General features: G+C 37.0%; 2 protein-coding genes across 4 annotated transcripts in view; one reads left to right on the top strand and one right to left on the bottom strand.

Annotated features, from left to right (window-relative positions):
- The window catches only part of LOC117993408 (cilia- and flagella-associated protein 58-like), a 43,518-nt gene extending 39,725 nt beyond the window's left edge, over positions 1-3,793 (bottom strand). Inside the window, exons 1-2 of one of the 2 annotated variants that reach the window (XM_069506854.1) lie at positions 3,720-3,793; positions 3,078-3,127 (exon numbers count right to left, since the gene is read on the bottom strand). The gene's annotated coding sequence lies outside the window, so the exon portion shown is untranslated. Of the gene's footprint in view, positions 1-3,077; positions 3,128-3,719 lie in introns of those variants that run through there. The other variant, XM_069506855.1, reaches the window with a different exon arrangement.
- A 2,171-nt stretch (positions 3,794-5,964) lies between these two features.
- e (nonribosomal peptide synthetase ebony) overlaps positions 5,965-19,270 on the top strand; it is a 79,753-nt gene continuing 66,447 nt past the window's right edge. The window contains exon 1 of one of the 2 annotated variants that reach the window (XM_069506851.1): positions 5,965-6,101. The gene's annotated coding sequence lies outside the window, so the exon portion shown is untranslated. The remainder of the gene's footprint in view (positions 6,102-19,270) is intronic. The other variant, XM_034981483.2, reaches the window with a different exon arrangement.

Genomic DNA, 19,270 nt, shown 5'->3' with positions numbered 1-19,270 from the left:
TAATTCAATGAATGAATATTTATATTGTCGCATACACGGGACAGTACCTACACTACACGCAATTTGTTTCTGGTTATTGTAATAATTACAGTAGTTTTTAGGGTTCCCTACGCCCGAATGAAAACACGGAGGCTGTCCGTGTCCGTGCTACAGGTGATTTGCTCCGAATCTAGTGGTCCGATTAAATTGAAATGTGGCACACATAATATACATTTCTGTGGACTGTGACCCAAAAACTGTCGTAAAACGTACATAAATGGATTTACCAAGTCAAAGTCAAAATGAAATTTCTTCGTTTTTTCTTGATAACAATTCAAACTAAGTACCTACTTATTAGATACTAGACCAATGTGCCAGTACGCTCCATTATATACACATTACTAGATGATGCCCGCGACTTCGCCCGCGTTGAATTAGGTATTTTGAAAAACCCGTGGGATCTCTTTGATGTTCCGAGATAAAAAGTTGCCTAGTCAATTTCCGGGACGCAAGCTACCTCTGTACCAAATTTCATCAAAATCGGTTAAATTGTTGGGCCGTGAAAAGCTAGCAGACAGATAGACATACACACTTTCGCACTTATAGATTTACTAGCTGATGCCCGCGACTTCATACGCGTGGATTTAGGTTTTTAAAAATCCTGTGGGAACTCTTAAATTTTCCGGGCAAAAAGTAGCCTATGTCCTTCCCCGGGTTGCAAGCTACGTCTGTACCAAATTTCGTCAAAATCGGTTGAACGGTTAAGCCGTGAAAAGCTAGCAGACAGACAGACAGACAGACACACTTTTGCATTTATAATATTAGTATGGATTTTAGCACAGGCGGCGGCGAATAAAAACATCGTGAGGAAATCTGCAAAAGCTCAACAAACTTTGACCCTCTAACAAATAAACCTGGAATAGCGGTGGAATAGTTATATACTCTGTTTTGTCTTTTTTCTTCAAATGTCAAATTACTTACGACAGAGAAAGACAAAACAGAGTATAACTATTCCACCGCTATTCCACTATTCCAGGTTTATTTGTTAGAGGGTTAAACTTTAAGGGCGTCTGCCAGGAGGTTGCCACGACAGTGTCTATATGCATGACGTGATTTCTAATACTATTCCAGATAAAATATAAAAAATTAGACTTTTTAAAAAGATTTCTTACACCTTTGTTATCTCCTAAAGCCACCATGATCCAAACTTCATAGTCGCTGATCGTTCTTCTCTGTGTTGGGGATAATACGCAGAGAAACTTTCAGCTTTTATAAAATAAGAAAGGTCTACAATGAACCAAAAGCTTAATTTGCTATAATCCGCTGAAACAGGTCGAATCTGTATGGTGCAACATGCAGCATGCGAAATGCACCGCCCAACAATGCCCACAATTTTTCAATTGTGCATTGTAAGGTCTACGTCTCCTGAGGATGCTCCGGTGTCGGGGCAAAACGTGCGTCGAGTGTGTTTGGGATTTGTGTGGTGCCACGTGGTGGTGGTGCGTGTTGCTTGCTTGGTGGCTGCTTCTTCCTGCATGTTTAGCAGTGGGAGGGCGGGCGGTGGATTTTGCATGATGCATGATGCAGGTTGCACCATACAGATTCGACCTGTTTCAGCGGATTATAGCAAATTAAGCTTTTGGTTCATTGTATATCATGGACTTCCGCAAAGTAACGCCTGCTTCTTTACAACATTTAACGAAGGTCCGGCACTCCCTGGCTCTCTCTCTTTAAGGCTGACTCTAATTTTGTCATCAAAAAGACTTAGTTCTACTCAATTCAGTCTGTTAGCGTTGGCCCTAGGTCCGGCCTCTACAGCCGGTATGTACTCGTATGATAAAATGATTGATACGACTACAAATCTAATATTAGCTGTTTCTAAAAATAAATCCATTAAGGCGAAAGCAAGTGTCAAATCGCGAAAATGCTGTAAATTTGAAGAAAAAGATTTTCTTTCCTAAAGCATTAACAGCTATTAAATACATGTAATAAAAAACTTCAATTTGTGAAGATCATAATGACCTATATCACATTTGTTCAAATTATCCCGTTTTTTGAAGAATTGATGTTGAAAACATTGCTATCATCAACTTGTTTTGTTGTTTTTCGTATTCGTTCATTTACTGGAGTCCTTTACCCTAGTACGTTAAGGTACTAAAAGTGCGTGTTAGTAATTAGTATCAGCTGATCAAATGTCAATAAATTGCGCCAAAACCAAACGCCAAAACAAAAATTGCTAGTTTCAAGGTGAAACGGCAACTGTCATTAGCGAATGCAATTCCCTTAAGTTTCAATGGTCATGGACCTAATTATATTTTTACGGAAAAGGCATGCATTGCCTTCATATAATTTAAATGCTCATTGCGGTTGCAAGTTTAGATAATCATTTAGTTTAGAAACTATCAACTGTCCTCGACTTTTTTTGCAGAGCTTTTATATTTTTTTATAGGCTTAGAATAGAACAGCATTTTTTTTATAATAAACTTTTACAAGTATAACTTTTACAACCATATCTCATTATCATCGAAATGACGTCATTTGTCGTATATTTGAGTAAAAATATACCATCAGCTCGAAACTTCAGTCTAGTGCTGACGTCACTAAAATGGCAGCCACGCGCATTGGCAATTTGCGGGACGTGTACCACTGGTTTTGAATGTCCTTCCTACCAAGAAGGACCAGCAAGAAACTTGGTGGTCGGCAACATAAAAATTAAAACCTATTGTAAATCGAATCTGAAAAAGCAAAACTATTAATTCTAGGTACTACTATTGATTGATATGTGAACTATGATTGTTCATTTACCTACTGATGATTGAAAAAATACTGCAATTTGTTATATGTATCATAGATTACCCACGCTCGTTGTTATGTAGGGTTAAGAATGTACTGTTAATCATGACATAGGCCTTTTCAAGAGGTGGTGCCAGCCAGGTAACCTCCCAGTGTGCCTGGGTGCTGCTGGTCCCTTTTGGATGCGTCCGAGAGGAAGGGCGCCACCAAGCACGGTCCTCTGTCTTCCTCATCCACTACTTCCTTATTTAGGTCATCGACCAGCGGGTTAGAGGTCATCCTACACAGAGTTACACTGCACCTACCGGTACGCGGTCTCCACTCCAGAACACGTCTGCCCCATCAGGCGTCAGTTCTGCAACAGACATGAGTACATGACCTATCATTGCCCCTCCAGCTTGCTGATCCTTTGAGCTATGTTGACCGCTTTCATTCTTATACGAATTTCCTCGTTCCGGATTTTATCCCTGAGAGAGATACCCAACAAAGCTCGTGTGAGCGCGTTTTAATGTATGGACGAGGCCAATAACTGCCATTATAAACCTTTCTTATTTTGTGCTGTCAGAGATGTAAAAAGAATTATTACTTCCTACATCCATGGTGCCCACGTTTCCGTTTCATACGTCATACCCACATCTTAGGTCGTTACAAGAGATACACGCTTCGAAGACTCTCTCAAAGATTCAAAGAACTGAAGTACTGTTAAAGTAGATCTACTAAACTGATAGCGATTTATTCTGATCCGTTGAGTTTCGATTTCCGTCCTTCATTTGCAAAAACATACCTACCCAACAGATCTTTATCAAGTTGTAAATAGGATCAACCAGAACGACGACACAAAGTTTTTTTAATGTGATTTTGTAAAGAGTTTAAAAATTATTTTCTATTTTTCATAACACAAACTTTATCAAAATTAAATAAAAAGTACCTATACCTACGAAGCATACCTCATCGAGATCACCGCAGCGAAGCATTGTATACAAGTTGCTAGATTCATTAGTAAAGTTGATTTATGGAAAACCTGCAAAAGAAATACGCGCTGAAAACCATTTTTGGGGTAGGTTAAAAGGCGGTCTTATCTACATAACGAACTTTAGTAGACAATTTTGAATCTGACTCAGTGAGGACTGGCAGACTTAACACACTTTTGAGAACATTATGGAGAACTCTTAGGCATGCAGCTTTGCTCACGATGTTTTTTTCACCGTTAAAGCAGATGATATTTAAATATACTTAAAACGCACATATAAGTTATATTAAAGATGCGTTCCCTGGATCGTACCCCTGACCTCCCATATAGGAGGTCTTAACTACTAAGCTAAAATACTCTCTTGATGGAAGTACCTATACGATAGGTACCTATAGAGAAAATCTCCATGCAATATCTCAAGTTTCTTGACCTAGTTCAGCCAGTCAGACTCTCTTTATACTTAAATGTAGCTACAGATTTCAATATAACTTTTTGCTGGCACATTTTCAATGTTTCAAAATTTCATTTTTTAATTAATTTTTTTTTTTTAAAGAATATTAGCCATTTTAAATGACTAATATTCCCCTTTCCCCTCCAACTAAGCGTAAAGCTTGTGCTAGGAGTAGGTACGACAATAGTGCAACGGGCGGGGTTTGAACCGTCGACCTTTCGGTTTTCAGTCCACTCCTTTACCTGTTGAGCTATTGAGGCTCAATTAAATGTCACTTGCTTTAACGGTGAAGAACATCGTGAGGAAACCTGCATGCCTGAGAGTTCTCCATAATGTTCTCAAAAGTGTGTTAAGTCTGCCAATTATTCACACTTGTCCAGCGTGGTGGGCTATTGCAAAACGCTTCTCATTCTGAGAGTGCTCAGTAGTGAGCCGTTTATAGGTTGATGATGATGAGCACTTTCAACCTTAGATCTATACTAATATTAATAATGCGAAAGTGTTTTTTCAAAGCTCGAAAAAGCTACGAAACCGCTCTTGACAAATCACGATCAACCCATTGCCGGCACACTACAGAGCACGGGTCTTCTCTCAGAGTGAGAAGGGTTTTGGCCATAGTCTACCACGCTGGCCAAGTGAGGGTGGGCAGACTTCACACAGTTTTCAGAACATTATGGAGAAATCTCAGGCATGCAGGTTTCCTCAAGATGTTTTCCTTCACCGTTAATGAAAGTGATATTTAATTAATTAAAACGCACACAACTCCGAAAAGTTAGAGGTGCATGCTCGGGATCGTACCCCCGACTATCGATTAGGAGACAGCCGTCTTAACCACTATAGGCTATCACAAACATAGCTTGCACTCTGGAAATTGATACGACACTTTTTATTTCGGATATTATAATCAGAGAGCTCCCACAGGACTTCCAAAATAACCTATGATGATGTTCTACAATAGTGATAGCCTAGTGGTTAGGACGTCCGCCTTCTAGTCGGAGGTCGGGGGCTCGATCCCGGGCACGCACCTCTAACTTTTCGGAGTTATGTGCGTTTTAAGTAATTAATTAAATAACACTTGCTTTAACGGTGAAGGGAAACATCGTGAGGATACCTGCATGCTTGAGAGTTCTCCATATTATTCTCAAAGGTGTGTGAAGTCTATCAATCTGCACATGGCCAGCGTGGTATACTATGGCCAAAACCCTTCTCACTATGAGAGGAGACTCGTGCTCTGCAGTGACCCGGCGATGGGTTGATCATGATTTGTCAAGAGCGGTTTCGTAGCTTTTTCGAGCTTTAAAAAAACACTTTCGCATTATTAATATTAGTATAGATCTAAGGTTGAAAGTGCTCATCATCATCAACCTATAAACGGCTCACTACTGAGCCTCAATAGCTCAACCGGTATAGGAGTGGACAGAAAACCGAAAGGTCGACGGTTCAAACCCTGCCCGTTGCACTATTGTCGTACCTGCTCCTAGCACAAGCCTGACGCTTAATTGGAGAGGAAAGGGGAATATTTGTCATTTAACATGGCTAATATTCTTTATAAAAAAAATAAAAAAAACAACTCTCTGGCATGCAGGTTTCCTCACGATGTTCTTCACCGTTAAAGCAAGTGACATTTAATTACTTAAAAAATGAAATTTTGAAACATTGAAAATGTGCCTACATGGAAACTTAGGGATTTCGGGGTTTTCAGCACTGAAGCTTTAAGATAAAGGCCAGAGGGTCGGTCGGTCTATATACAAGACTATATAAGTCTGTGACGCCCACCGCGCGGGCAGTCTACTGCGCGGTGCACTTGCAGTGTTCGTGTATATAGAAGTGATAGTGGTTTGTTTTGTTCGGTTCAGAGTGCGTGCGATTGTTTTTTTTTTTTTTGGTGACACTGAACTGCATTTATTTGTAAGTTTGTTTTTATTTATTTTTCGAGCATAAGTTTAAATTTAAGTAAGCGTAGGTAAGAACCCTAATTACGTAATAATTTGGGTTCCGTATTTATATTAGGTAACATCTTAAAAAAAATTGTATATTGTAGGTATTTTAACCGACTTTAAAAAAATTACAAAAACAGGTGGTGCGTTTGAATCTTTAGGAAAACTATTGTTTTATTTATTATATAGTTAAATTTTAACCGACTTCAAAATACGAAATTTGATAAAGAGGTTTCAGTTCGATGGCGAATGTTAGTGGGCTTCAATATTTTTGAAATTTTTATTTAGTAGGCAATGGGATTTTTGCTAGTCACAATTTTTCAAAAAATCTAACTGAAAAAATTAGAGATCCTCTACATTTTAATAAGTTGTTGCTTTTTACATAATATCCGAAAATAAGTTTAGATATTAAGTACGTACCTACGTGTAAATAAAATTAATTAGGTACATATTAGGTCCCATTTTTGGAAAAGAAAAAGAGTTTAGGGATCTTTACCGACTTCACTTTGAAATAATACTATAGAGTCTTTAGGTACAAAAAAACAGCCAAGTGCGAGTCAGACTCGCGCACCGAGGGTTCCGTACTCGGGTATTTCTATTCGATATTTTGCGAGAGATATCAAAAACTATTATGCATAAAAATAAATAAAAATCTGTTTTAGAATATACCTACAGGTAAAGCCATTTGACACTCCATTTGGTATAGTTATCTTACTATAAAAATTTAAAATACTAATTATTTGTTCATTACTCATGTTCATACTCAAAATGTTACAAAAAAAACTTAAAGCTAGCCTTATCATTACTGTACAAAAGAATTCTGGCTACATTTCCGCGCTGAACAGCCAGGCTGATCGTTTGCGCAAAAAATGAGCCAGCCATATGAATTTTTTTTATTCAGATACAAGTTAGCTCTTCACTGCAATATCACCATGGTGGTAATAGTGACGATGCAGTCTAAGATGGAAGCGGGCTAAGCTGAAAGGGGTATAGCAGTTTTTAATAAACCCATGCCCCTTTGGTTTCTACACGGCATCGTACCGGGACGCTAAATCGCTTGGCGGCACGGCTTTGTCGATAGGGTGGTAACTAGCCATGGCCGAAGCTTCCCACCAGACCAGAAATTTAGAAATTATAAAATTCCGAATCCCTGCCAGGAATCGAACCTGGGACCGCCCACTAATAAGATCACAGTGCTTACCTCTGCGCCAGGGAGGTCGTCAATATTATTATACAATTAACCTACCTAATAACTGTTTACTACTTAGATTACTATTGAATTAATTAGATCTTATAGGCGTAAAGTTCGGAAGTATTTTTTGTATAGTATTAACATAATAATACTATAATTATGTTAATTTATTACTATAGATCACAGCTCTGTGCCTACAGCGCTGTTTTTATAAAAACAGCGGTACTTCTGACACTTCCTTAATTTTTTGTTAGATTCTTTGTTCCTTTTATTATTATATCACAGAATGCTAAATATGGTAATAGAAATGATACCTGAGGTTTTTAACATTCATTCAAAGCTTCTTTTCAAAGTTTCATACGGGATTTCAGTCCATAAACTAAAAAGCTCGACAGTTTTTCATTTAAAAAAGATCGTACCTGCTTATCATTTTTGAGTCTATCCCATCACCATGATTAACCCAATACCCTCTCAGAGTGAGAAGGGTTTAGGCCGTAGTCTGCCACGCTGGCCCAATGCGGATTGACAGATTTCACACACCTTCCTCCTCCCGAAAAGAAGGTGAACGTCTAAACCGCTAGTTACTAACCTATACGATTATTATAAATGCGAAAGTCTGTCTGTCTTTTATCTGTTCATGATCCATCCCCTAACCCGATTTTGATGAAAGGTACAGAAGTAACTTGCATCCCGGAGACGGACATAGGCTACTTTTTACCCCGGAAAATCAAAGAGTCTTACCTGATTAAAAAAACCTAAATCCAGACAAACGCCGCGACGTCGCTGTCATAATCTAGGTATTTCATAGAGTTCATATTTTCCTTGGATGAATATTATTTTATATGGCAGCTTATGACATATATTTTTTAAATTATTTTTTCCTATCAACTATACCGCTATTAAAAAATCAATTCATTTTATTACTACAGTCCAAGACAAATATCTTAGGTGAATAGGTCAACAATCTTATTATTGGCGTCATCAATATATTGGACGTCTCTGCATGTTTAATCGAAATGACAATTTGAACACTTCCTTATTCTTTGTTAGGTTATTATCGAACTGATCATAATCTAATCTATGAAAGAATTCAAAGCGATGTGCTATTTAAATATAGAGAGATAATTTTTTGGGGCATTAACACAATTATTGTAGTAGCTTATCGCGCGTGACATTATTTATACAGGGTGTAACTAGAATTCTAGCAAAAACGAAGACAGGTGATATTACTTTTGATAACTGGTATGATACGACAAAAAAAACGCGAAAAAAATCCTATATTTTGTAAAAGTTCGCTATATAATATAATGCATATAAAACATCTGTCTGACGCTAGAGGTCAACGGACGTTGCGTAAGTAGGCCACTCGGAGTCAATGCCGCGTCGTAGGCGGGCATTAACCCAAGTTTTGTGCGCTATACATTGCGGGTTTGAAAGATACTAAATCCCCAAAGACCCAACAGTTAATACGATTTTGATGACATTTGGTACAGAGTTAGCTTACATCCCGGTGAAGGACATCATTATGCTTTTTATCCCGGAAAATCAAAGAGCTTGCACGGGATTCTTAAAGGCCCATATTTTAACCGATCCATATGAAATTTGGTACAGAGGTAGCTTGCATCCCGGGAATTGACATATGCAAATTTTTATCCCGGAAAACAAAAGAATTCCCACGGGCTTTTTAAAAAACCTAAATCCAGCGGACGAAGTCGTGTACATCATCTAAGTAGTTGAAAATATAAATAGAATTTTAGCAAACTTCACAATACTACGGTGAACGTTAAATTGGTAAAAAGAAAACTGTTGTATCCCCGCTATATGCAGCCACGCTGATTCTTTGCGCAGAATATGAACCAGCCCTTCTGAGTTCTGAAAGCAGAAGGTCTGGTTCATATTTTCGCAAACGCGGTCAACCAAATCACGCTAATATTATGTTGTACTAGCTTATCTTTGCGACTTCGTCCGCGTGGACTACTCTAAACAAACCCTTATTTTACCCATTAAGGGTTGATTTTTAAAACACACTTTCGCATTTCTAATATTACATTCGTATTTTTTTTATTAGGAAAGGCATACCGAACCATTGGTAGATGCATCCGACTATTCGAAAGTACTTGTAAAAGTTTGAATAAAAAAGATTTATTATTATTATTATTATTATTACTTTTACTAAGTATATTATTCGTATATTCGTAACTACTGGGTTTGTTTCATCTTAAAATAGAAACGAATCCCAAGGTAGTAAGGACATAAAAATCTAAATATATAAAAGGAAAAGGTGACTGACTGACAGACTGACTGATCTATCAACGCACAGCTCAAACTACTGGACGGATCGAGCTGAAATTTGGCATGCAGATAGATATTATGACGTAGGCATCCGCTAAGAAAGGATTTTTGAAAATTCAATCCCTAAAGGGGTGAAATAGGGGTTTGAAATTTGTGTAGTCCACGCGGACGAAGTCGCGAGCATAAGCTAGTACTTAATATAACTTTTGAAACATTAAAAGAACAATAATTGTTCATTAACTCGATATAGGTAAGTAATTAGTTTATTATTTTTGTGACAAATAATTATTATTTTGAGATAAGAATAGGTCAATGCAATAGGCTAGTTGACACTTTTTTTAAGTTGGTCTTAAATGGTTAATATTTGTCCAATAGGACAAATATTAACCATTTAAGCATCTAATAAGATCAAAAAAATTAACACTATATTTTTTTGCGCCCTAAAAACCGTAAAACTTTAATTTAAAAATATATTTTTCTTAGACAGCTGAAAACACTGTCGGCCATGTTTGACCGATAGATTATCTGTGCTCTGATGTCATGCATTTGTAAACAACAGCATAACCTCCCAAAGTTTAATAAACATGACTTCTATACTAGTTTACATGAAAAATATAGTAAATATCGTTATTGTATCATCCGAGAATGTAAAAACGCATCGATAAAGACCACAGGAAAGTTGTGGATTAGAGTGCCCAGTAAAATAAATATACGTAACACGCGAAGACTTGCTTAAAGGGATCCTATATGACTAACGACTTCAACCCAAATTTATTTTTGCAAAGATCACTTTGTTGTAAGTCTTACTTAATAACTTATTCAATTTATAAAGAGAAAACGATATTTTTTTACGTTTAGGTACTATGAGTTTTTAGAAATATATAAAAACTAGCTTATGCTCGTGACTTCGCCCGCGTGGACTTCATAAATTTCAAACCCCCATTAACCCACTCAGGGGTGGAATTTCAAAAAATCTTTTCCTAGTGGATACCTTCTCTTTACCTACAAAGAACACACCCACTAAATTTCATGTATCTAGGATCAGCTGTTTAGATGTTTAGGCTGTGCGTTGATATATAAGTTAGTCAGGACTTTAAATTTTATATATATGGATACTACGTTAGTCCCCGCGTGACATAGAGATGACATTTCTTTGTTTACATATTTAATGACGTCACATCATGGCTGACAGCGTTTTCTGCGTTTCAAATAAAAATAAAAACTGTATTTTTTTAAATTGGATTTATATATCCATCCTGCGTTTTTAATAATTGTTATTGATATATTTCGTTGTCTTAAGCAAAATACTATAATAAATAATCATTTATTGGATGAAATTAGATATGAGTCAAGTAGCCTATTAAGTAGCATACCTAAATAGGTGTTTTAAGGTAATTTGGGAAATGTTTATTATTTTGTTTTAAACTAGCTTATGCTCGCGACTTCGTCCGCGTGGACTACACAAATTTCAAATCTCTATTTCACCCCTTAAGGGTTGAATTTTCAAAAATCCTTTCTTACGTCATAATAGCTATCTGCATGCCAAATTTCAGCCCGATCCGTCGAGTAATTTGAGCTGTGCGTTGATAGATCAGTCAGTCAGTCACCTTTAACTTTTACATATTATTTAGATTTCAATACTTATCTTTATTATCTATGTATATTTTAGTTGAATAATAGGCACAATGGGTTAAGGATATGTTTAGCAAATTTTCTTCTTCGTTCCCTCAACTTTCAGGATCGTGCCTTCCTGTTCATGCGATCTTTGCTACGATGTTCTTTCATTGTTCTTTATTTCCTGCCGCGTGGATAGATAGATGTGTCGGAGCGCTTTTTTATTTGTTCTCACCAACGTCTCGGGCTACGGATTTTAAGCTTATTTTGTAATGTCTTTGTTTCGTAGTTGAACCACGTATTACAATGTAGATAACGGGTACACATCACGATTTTGTCTCGGGCTACGTCCGCGGGGTCTCTTTCCTTCGATCTTGCTGGCGTTCTTGCGATGAGACCGAAGTAGTCGAGGGTCATTTTTATTTTTTACAAATTTTATGGGTAAATTAATCAAAAGAAACATCAAATTAGGGTAAGGTATTTAAGGTCGCGTGTACACCGTTGTTAGAATTATGGATAACTCATAAATATCAGTTTATAAAATATAATTATTTTGATTTGAGCTGTTCGAAGCGATAGTGTGTCAATGCCGAATGGTTGCGAAATAAAGTGCCCTCAGTAATGCGGAGCTAAGTACTTGTTAAGTCTATTTACTTTGATGATGAGCGTTATACATGGGTTAAGACGCCCGCCTCGTATTCGGTGGGTCAGAGGTTCAATCCCTGGCACGCATCGCTTTCGGATCTGTGTGCGTTTTAAGCAATTAAATATCAGCTGCTCTAAGGCCGCCTACAGCCTACTAATTTACACCTGTAAATTTTACTTACGTAAGCTACTTACGATTGATTGACAACAAATTTACTCAGGTAAATAACACTTATAAGCTGCTAATCTGTACCTACTTGACTACTAGGTATGGTGGGCTACGGCCTAAATCCTTCTTATTCTGAGAAGAACTCGTGTTTTGTAGTGGACCGGCAATGGATTGAAATGAAGCAATAAAGCTACACGTAAACTGCAATTGCATACCGCTTGCATTCCGAATGCAGCCTTTGTGACTAGATTCTAGACCTTAAAGTTTATGACCGAAAAGTAGGGCAATGTAGTGTCAAAACCTAATATCAAACATTCCTGAATAAAATTTAAAAGTAAAATTAAAATTAAACTACACTAAATATTAATAGTGAAAGTATTTAACTACACTGGTGTGCCATAATAGCCTAGTGGTTAAGATGTCCACCTCCTATTGCTGTGGTTGGGAGTTCGATCCCGGGCACGTCTATCTTAATTATCTTTATGAAAGAAAACATCATGAGGAAACCTGCATGCCTGAGAGTTCTCCATAATGTTCTTATAGGTTGTGCGAAGTTGGCCAGAAACATAATACGATGCTTTTTCGATGATCTTGACCTTATGCGGAAGAGATTCATTAAAATTTCTTGAACGTCATCGATTTCTTTTTTAATTCGAGGTATTCGAGTTTTTTTTTTGTTTTGGTCACTAACACTGCAGGGTCGGCATTGTTTGAAACAAGTTTTTTTTATTTTAATCATGTTTTAAACAAAACCGTTTTTTAAACTGTTTTAGGGTTTCGTACCCGAAGCCCGAAGGGTAACAACGGAACATGTGGAAGCCTTTTTAGCAGTCGCAGCAGTTAACGATGATGATGACGATAATTTAACAAGGTATTCCACCTTGTTAAATAAGTTCATAATTGTCAAATTAAAAAGAGTAATCTAAAAAGAATGATTAGTATTACTATTAACTAGATAATGCCCGCCACTTTTTCCACGTGAATTTAGGTTTTTAAAGATAGCATGGAAACCCTTTGGTTTTTCGGGCAAAAAAGTAGCCTATGTCCTTCCCCGGGATGCAAGGTATCTCTGTACGGTCAAAGATTTAATATATTATCTTTGGTACGGTGTACCAAATATCAAAATCGGTTGAACGAATGGCCCGTCAAAAGCTAGCAGACATACAGACAGACACACTTTCGCATTTATAACATTTTTTTTTATTTTTTTATTCAGATACAAGTTAGCCCTTGACTGCAATCTCACCTGCTGGTAAGTGATGATGCAGTCTAAGATGATAGCGGGCTAGCCTGGAAGGGGTATGGCAGTTTTTATTAAACCCCCTATAATACCCCTTTGGTTTCTACACGGCATCGTACCGGAACGCTAAATCGCTTGGCGGCACGGCTTTGCCGGTAGGGTGGTAACTAGCCACGGCCGAAGCCTCCCACCAGACCAGACCAGAAATTTAGAAATTATAAAATTCCAAACCCCTGCCAGGAATCGAACCCGGGACCTCCCACTATTAAGACCACAGCGCTCACCACTGCGCCAGGGAGGTCGTCAAATTTGTATTTAATGTAAATTTAAAAAAAAAATTATGTAATTAGTATGGATTTCAGCTGTAAAGACGTCGAGAATAACGGCGATTACGCACTCATCCGATCCGAGTCCATGAAAATACGTTCTTTTTTATTTTGTATGGTAGCTTATGACATATGTGATATGTCGTCTAATCCCTGGTATTTTCACGGATGATGGATAGAACTCGTATGACGGATGTGCAGTGCGTAATCGCCGTGACGCGTCGAATATATATACGATTTACGATATCTTTCTGCCGTCCCAAATTATAGAATAGAATGGCGATTTATGGCATGAACTCAAAGGATAAAATAATTAATTAATAGGTAGGTTACATTCATTGGTGCACACCACTACCATTATAGGATGTAAGTAACTTAATCGTCTTGTTTTTATGCCTATCACTTCATTAATTATTCTAATTAACAAGGAACAGCCTAATACAAATAAGCCTTCACGCTAATATAATGCAAAATGCAAATCTCAATTAGGTACATAGGCTTCATAGAGCATAATTTGTTTTATTTGTTGATATTATTAATTGATACCTACTTAACTTGATAATGCCCACACGTCACGAACACGTGACGAATTTAGGCTTTAACAAATCCCGTGTGAAATCTTTGATTTTTCTATATATAAAAATGAATCGCTGAATGTGTTGCTGATCGCGAATCTCGAGAACAGCTGAACCGATTTCGCTAATTCTTTTTTCATAAAATTACTTGAAGTACAGGGATGGTTCTTAAGGAGAGAAAAATATAAAAAAATGCCTGAAAAAGAATCGACTGTTAGGCGGTACGAAGTTCGCCGGGTCAGCTAGTCTTTGATAAAAATTAACCTATGCCCGTCCCATGTAAGTAGGGATGCCAGGCGTCCGGATAAAACCGGACATGGGTAGGCTTTTGATTGCGTGTCCGGCCAAAATAAACGGTGTTCGGCTTGCCCGGCTTTTGTTAGGCTTTTTACATTTCGCAAACGAACGTGGCCGAGCGCAGGCGAGTCGACTGTCGGTCGCTCCCGCAGGCGGCAGTGCCGCCTGACAACAAGATTTATGACAATAATAAAAAAAGCTTGATTTTACATACAATTTTTTTGTCGTACCTATTAATACTAAGACACAAAATCCTCAATAATTTGGGTAGAAAGGCCGGACACCCTGTCCGGCCTTTCTACCCAAATCTCCGGCCAAACAGGCTGGTCTGTCCGGTTATTAGGTTTGGCGACCTGGCAACCCTACCCGTATGCAAGTTATTTCTGTACTTTTCGCCAAAATTGGTTGGACGGACCTTTAACAATCCCGTGGAAACTCTTTGTTTTACGTGTTAAAAGTAGCCTATATTCTCATGGCCAATTAATTGGCTAATTAATTATTAGTAACTTATATCTTTTTACCAAATACCTACCTACATAGAAGATGCCCGCGACTTAGTCCACGTGTATTTAGGGTTTTGAACATCCCATAGGAATTGTTTGATTGCCGGAAAAAGTAGTCTTTGTTCGTCCCGGCATGTAAGCTAATCTAGGCATGTACTCACGAAATTTCATCAAAATGGGTTGAACAGATGGAACGTGAAAAGCTAACAGACAAACAGACAGACAGACTTTCACACTAATTATCTCTATATATAAAAATGAATCGCTAAATGTGTTGCTGATCGCAAATCTCGAGAACAGCAGAACCGATTTCGCTAATTCTTTTTTTATAATATTCCTTGAAGTACGAGGATAGAGAAAAATTGCCTGAAAAGTCTAAAAACAACACTTTTCTATTGGGTTAAATGTTGACTGTTAGGCGGTACAAAGTTCGCCGGGTCAGCTAGTTTTAGTATAAAAATTACTTTCAAGGCTTTGACTGCCACAACCAATTAAAGACAGACCAATTAGATAACAAATAGGGCACAGGTCCACATAATTGCCACTTAGGGTTGTACAATAATTGCTTTTTATCATCAAAGTATTGTGTTTAATAATTGAATTCATTTACTAACTTTAATGCAAGAAACCCAAGGTCTCTGGCACACTTAACGGGTTGATGTACCGACTGCAAAGTGTTTTTTTTATATCTGGTTAGTAGTAACTAAGTGAAACTAAAACAGTTGGTGGCACATTTTTGCGCGTTAGAGTGCCTAGCCAGTAGCCACGGCTAAAAATCACCAGGCAGTCCAAACTAGGACCCGGGGTCTCCTAGTTATAAAGTGTTTACCACTGAGCCGTAGCAATTTTGTGAACGAAAACCAAAAATACGGCTGCCCTACCAAAAACGAACTAAAAAGTAAACATAATATTTGAAAACGGCGCCATACAGCCGCCATTTTTTTTTCGATAAACAGTGTCGGTGAAAAAGCACCTAATTTATGTTAGTGTGCATTTAAAGAACCTCGCTACCAGTATGAAACTGTCCAGCAATTTCTATTATTGTCGTGCTGATGCGTATGTAGAGTAAATACCCTATAGACTTTTTGAATAATGAAGATTTGCTTCATTATTTAAAAAGACCCGAGCAAAAAGTTTATTAATTGTGTTTGACTCTAATATTACGTACCTACTTTATTATAATTATTTTATTGATTTTATCGTAAATCGAATAATATGTACTTATCGTAAGGATTAAAAATAGCGTTTTAAGTTTTAATGAATAGTTTATAATTGATTGCTATCGTTATGTTTCTTTGTAGTTATGATTGAGGTCGCGGAATTAACCTTAACCTGGTACCTACTGATTATTTAACTATTACTGGAGCTTGAAAAACGAAAATGTTTTTATTGTCTAACTGTGACCTAGTTTAGATAAATTGGAATATTCAATATCAATGATTAGCTACAAAAAAAATAGTCATTGAAAGTTTTAACCATTTGAGCTGTATCAAATTGGAAATAATATACCCAAATACCTATAGGGAGGTATTCGATTTTCAAATGTAAATAGTAAATACTGTGTAGCTGTATGTCGATAACGAAGAGATTAGTATATTCCGTGTCATCAGCTCGTAATTTATATAAATTAAACTAAAATTACTTGACCGCAAATAGTACAGAGCATCCTCACCTGCTCCGATAAGGGGAAAGCTAACATGCTACATCGTCAGCGTGGATTTAGGATTCGCTGCTGAGATTATTGCCAGCTAGACTCAATAGAATAGTATACTTCAAGTTCATTACATAATGGACTAAGAGCCAGTGCGTGTCAGACCTTCTTTATTTTATAAAAGCTGAAAGTTTCTCTGCGTAATGTCCCCTACACAGGGAGGAACGATCAGCGACTATGAAGTTTGGAAGCCCATGGTGGAAGACGCCCTTAAAGTTTAAAAGTTTAAGAGTATCTGGCAGGGGGTTGCCACGATACTAAGTGTCTGGCAATGCATGACGTGATTTCTAATACTATTCCGAAGAAAATAAGTATAAAAAATTAGACTTTATACTTTGATGTAAGATTTCTTTAAACCTTTATAAAGTACCTACCTGTTATCTCTCAAAGCCACCATAATCCAAATTTCGTAGTCGCTGATCGTTCCTCCCTGACTTGGGACAATACGCAGAGGAACTTTCAGCTTTTATAAAATAACGAAAGCCTGACATGCGCTGGCTCTCTCTCTATAGGCCCCTTCACGAGTCACGACGCTACGGAACGTGAAAAGTCAAAGTGAATGTATATATGTATAACGTATGCTACACAATGTACTACATGATGCATACAACTTCGTTTATTATCAGTGATACCCCATATTGTAAGGTAATTTTTTTTTCCCCGGCTCCTTTTTCATGAATAGGAGCCGCCTTGAAAAATAATTTAATTGAATTTCTAATTCAATATTCGGTTTTGGATCTACGTTCTAGAAAAAATACCAAAATTTCAGTTTTGCAACTCATTTCGTCTACTAGCTACATAGATACCTGTAACACACGGACAACAGGTAAAAAGACAGACAGCAAAGTGACATTAATAGGTCTCCGTTTTTACCCTTTGGGTACGGAACTTTAAAAAGGCTAAGTTTTGACTAACAAATAACACTGACTCAAAATATAAATAGCTTTGTTTTTACACTGACCGCTTTCAAGGGCAGAAATTTAAAAATAGATTCAAAATCCAAAATAGAAAAAATAAACAAGTCGCTACCGACTGTGCATTTTAATTTTGCAAAACCGAAAAAATGCAACAAGGCCAGCTAAGTATAATATTATACTTAGCTGGCCTTGTTGCATTTTTTAATATAATAATTCGAACTCATATGAGTTCGAATTATTATAAAATCGAAATACCATTCACTCACTGACTGACTGACTAATCACGAAATCTCGGGAACTATAAAGCCTACAAACTTGGAATTTGGATGGTAGGTTCCTTCTAGGACGTAGGTGTCAGCTAAGAAACGGTTTCGAGAACATCCCCTCCTAAGGGGGTGAAATGGGGGGTGGAAGGTTGCATGAATGTCCTATGTTTTTGAAGTTAGAGACGTGAAAATCGACATTTAGGTTATTAGCTTTAAATAATAAAAATTTGTATAATTCAATTTGGAAAATTCCCCTCTTGAGGGTGGTTAAATAGAGGGGAAAAGTTTATATAGAAAAGTTCTAACTATAACAAATCTAAAAATAACAATTTATTTTTACTTGAAATTTGAAACATAGGTTCTTTCTAGAGGGTAGGTATCAGATAAGAAAGGACCTAACTAAATTCTGCCCCTAAGGGGGTGAAATGGGGGTTGAAAAGTTATATGAAAATCCTATGTTTTTGAAGTTAGAGATATGAAAATTGGCATTTAGGTATTCTGGGTTCAGTGCCTTAAGGTGAGACTGAGTGAGTAGGTAAGTGAGGCTTTTTGCATCGGGAAAATTTCAGATCTCATGAGAAACCAGAAATTTTACGCTGACGAAGTCGCGGGCAACTACTAGTAAAAATATATTTTTGAAATTGTTTTTAAAATATTTCTGTTCAATGATAGTAATAATATAACTAGATTTAACACCAATAGATACTTATACTTTCTTTCATCATCAAATGTAATTCGATTTTAAATAAGGCAAAAAATTAGTTTTATTAAAAAATACAAATAAACGAATTCAATTTATTTGTAAAAATGCGGGTAGGTATGTGTACATACAGATGTTACAGTTCTACTAATAACACAAAACACACAACACAACAGCGGGTAGGTATGTGTACTGGTTACAAGCAGTGCCCAGGTAACTTTCATGTTAAAAACGTAACAGCCGATTCATACGGAGCCCTACCTTAAACGTGTTCTGGCACGCACTTATATTTCTTTTATAATTATCTATTTCTAACACGCACTATTATTATGGCCATGGTGAGATAAAGGATAGTATTTGAAACACTTAGAATGATTTGTATGAATAAAGCGCGGAAAAGAATTTAAGGTCGATGTAATCAATCAATCAAAGGGACATATTACAATTGTATATATTATGCCCAAGAACTCTTATCGCATCGTGATAATTATTCATTTTGCTTTATTTGTAAACAGTGAAAAGCCTCACGTACCAGTTGAATTTAGGTTAAGATGGTTCCGTAATCCTTAGGTCTTATTTATATTTTTATGTCAATGAAACATATGTTTTTATCCTAACATAACTTTATAAAGAGGTAAAGTTCTTAAGTTTGTTTGTAGGCAGCAATCTCTGGAACTACTTACCGATTTTGAA

This window comes from Maniola hyperantus, chromosome 24, assembly GCF_902806685.2.
Source record: "Maniola hyperantus chromosome 24, iAphHyp1.2, whole genome shotgun sequence".
Lineage (NCBI taxonomy): Eukaryota > Metazoa > Arthropoda > Insecta > Lepidoptera > Nymphalidae > Maniola > Maniola hyperantus.
This window is presented reverse-complemented; position numbering and strand designations above follow the sequence as displayed.